The sequence below is a fragment of the Lactuca virosa genome, chromosome 3 (assembly GCF_052849685.1).
Source record: "Lactuca virosa cultivar CGN04683 chromosome 3, Lactuca_virosa_CGN04683_v6, whole genome shotgun sequence".
Lineage (NCBI taxonomy): Eukaryota > Viridiplantae > Streptophyta > Magnoliopsida > Asterales > Asteraceae > Lactuca > Lactuca virosa.
Window position 1 is genome coordinate 199,375,764 of NC_136428.1, and position 3,044 is coordinate 199,378,807.

Here is a 3,044-nt window from a genome sequence, read left to right on the forward strand (position 1 = left end):
CCACTCTTCGGGAAGGATCACGAAGACGCATACAAGCATCTTGATGAGGTCAACGACATAGCCGACTACTTCAATGTTCCAAACGTGACTCGTGATACTGTTTTGCTTCGTACGTTACCGGTCACATTTAAGGGAGCCGCGAAAGATTGGTTGAAATCACTCCCTCTAGTATCGATTACTACTTGGACTAAAATGCGTGAGGAATTTATCGATCAATTTTGCCCTCCCTCAAAAATAGCAAAATTGAAGAAGGCCATAGCCAATTTTGAACAACAAGCTGGAGAGTCACTTTATGAGGCATGGGAAAGATACAAAGGCCTACTAAGGAACTGCCCACACCATGATCTAAACAGTCAACAAGAAGTCTCCATTTTCTATGATGGACTGAATGTAACAACTAGGCAGCTCCTTGATTCGCAAGGACCACTCACAAAGAAGCCACACCCGGTGATAAAAGCACTAATTGAAGAATTATCTAAACACTCTAGAGAATATCATAACCCAAGAAATGACTCAACTAGAGGGATGGTGAATGCTAATTCGGATGACATGGCGACAATGATGGTGATATTTGCATATTTAGCCATATATTTAGTATAGATTTTTATCAATTATTAGCTAATTATTTGCATATTATGGACAAAAGGTACTTAATATTGTTCAAATTATATTTTCAGTCCAAAAAAGAAGCTCGGAAGCAAAAGGAAGCAGGAGACATGAACGAAAGCTCGGGAACGAAAGAAAGAAGAAAAAGGGTTAATTCTGAAGCTACTCGGCGAGTACGGTCGTCTACTCGACGAGTAGACACGAAGGTTCGCGAAGAAATACGAGAAGTCCTTGCTGCATACGGATTCAACAAAGGGACTCGTCGAGTCAGTTATCTACTCGACGAGTAGCCCCTGTTTTGATAAAACTATAAATAGACTTCACAAAACCGAATTGAGGACTCTCTGGATTTTTGGTGGAAACACTTGGCGATCAAGGAAGCCCTTGGAGCTCTGGAAAACATTGAAGAACCCTAATCCTTCATTCTTAAGAGATTAAGGCACTTTAGGTTTAATTTTCCACTTTACCTTTGAGTAGAATTATGTTAGGTTTATTTGAATTCGTTTTTAAGCTTTCATACACTGAAATCATGAACTAATTTTGCTAATTTAGGTTTAATTTTGCTCCTATGGTTTAATTTACTCTTTTGATTAATTGTTAGTTGGTGATATTGTTAAATTAAGCTTGTTAAAGACCCTTATGCATTAACCATAACTATTTTCTATTAATTACTAAGTGATTAAGCTGCATGAACATCTCTTAATTGTTTATCTCATATAATTTATGTGAACACAATACTATATGCCTAGGAATAATGAACATGAAACTAGGATTGATTAGAGAATGGGTAAATTAATGTGTGAGCTTGTGTGATACACCATCAAGAAGAGGTTAATTGAATCACCAAATTTAATTAGCTAGCTACAAGTCGTATTTAACCCGAATAATTAACCTAGGAAATCTGTTAGTTTAATCAACTGGCCATTGCTTGAATTGGTATGTTTTCTAAGGATTAGTAATAGCGAATGCGAATCTAATCACCAGAGTCGGTAACCAATAACAATTAATCTATTATATTATCATAAAAATTAACCATAGGAGTAAATAAGTTGAACCTAAACAGAAACCCTCTTTGATCATTGAATTTAGTTTCTTTTTACGTGTTTTCAGCTTTTAATTGAGTAGTTAAGTTTTAGTTAAGTTTCTAGTCTTGCAAAACTAGAGAAACCCCTATTTTATATTACTTGTTTTTAGTTAATTCTAGTTTTTAGTTTTAATTTTCCGTTCCCTGAGTTCGATACCCTATTTATTTAACTACACCACAATTGATAGGTCCATTGCCTTTGTGTGTCAATTTTATAATTAAAAGTAGGATTAAAACTAGTTGAGTTTACACACAACCCACTAATTTTAATATTTATAACCTAACAAACTTAGACTAACTATGCACTTATAGGCAGTGTACCTAGTCAGATTACAGTATAGCTTGGGTAATTCGGGTGTCGATCACAGGGAACGGTGTTATTAATTAATCTATTTACTACTAAATTAATCTAGTTATTAACAAGTTAAAAAGGGTTTTTATCTGATTTTGCAAGATCAGATAAAAACCCTTTTTAGCTTGTTAATAATTAGATTAATTTAGTAGTAAATAGATTAATTAATAACACCGTTCCCTATGATCGACACCCGACTTACCCAAGCTATACTGTAATCTGACTAGGTACACTGCCTATAAGTGCATAGTTAGTCTAAGTTTGTTAGGTTATAAATATTAAAATTAGTGGGTACTTCTGTGCACATCAAGTTTTTGATCCTTATGAACATGTTTTCTTATTTGAGTTGTGTTTATGTGTTAGTTGCTACTACGAGCAGCTGAATCTAGCTACTCTTATCTAGCTAGATGAAGCTTCTAACTTATGAATAGCATAATTTTATATGGATTTATTTAGTTGGTGAATTGCTTGTGTTTGATTTATTGTTACCTAGCATGTTTATGTTGTTGCTTTAGTTGTTTAAATTCATGTTATGTGTAGTTTAGTGACCATTAACTGCATGAACTTGATAACCTAGTAATTTAGTGAACATTGAATTACTAGAGCTAGGATCAACCAAAATATTAGTTAGTAATTAAAGTAATTAACTTTGCTGTGCTAGAGAACATAGATTATGACTATAATTGTGTTTACATGATAAATCTTACATAGCATATTCTTAAACATAATTGGTTCTGTGTTTAATTGTGTGTGACCACAGCAATTAAAGGAGAATTCTAAGGTGATTCTAAGTGAGCAAAGCTCAAAAGCTGTATTGGGAGAAATACCTAAGAAGACGGGGGATCCTGGACGACTTACTCTCCCATGTGAGTTTGGGAATAATATGAAGGTTTATGCTTTAGCCGATTCTGGGGCTAGCATAAATTTGATGCCTTATTCGTTTTATCAAAAATTAAATATTCAGAAGTTGAAGGCTACAAAGATGACTATTCACATGGCAAA

At 34.2% G+C, this 3,044-nt stretch overlaps 1 non-coding gene across 1 annotated transcript; it reads right to left on the reverse strand.

The window, feature by feature from the left end:
* Positions 1–240: 240 nt before the first annotated feature.
* LOC145168017 (small nucleolar RNA R71) lies at positions 241–347 on the reverse strand. The gene has a single exon (XR_013741613.1). It is a non-coding gene; the product is annotated as a small nucleolar RNA R71 (small nucleolar RNA).
* Positions 348–3,044: the final 2,697 nt, after the last annotated feature.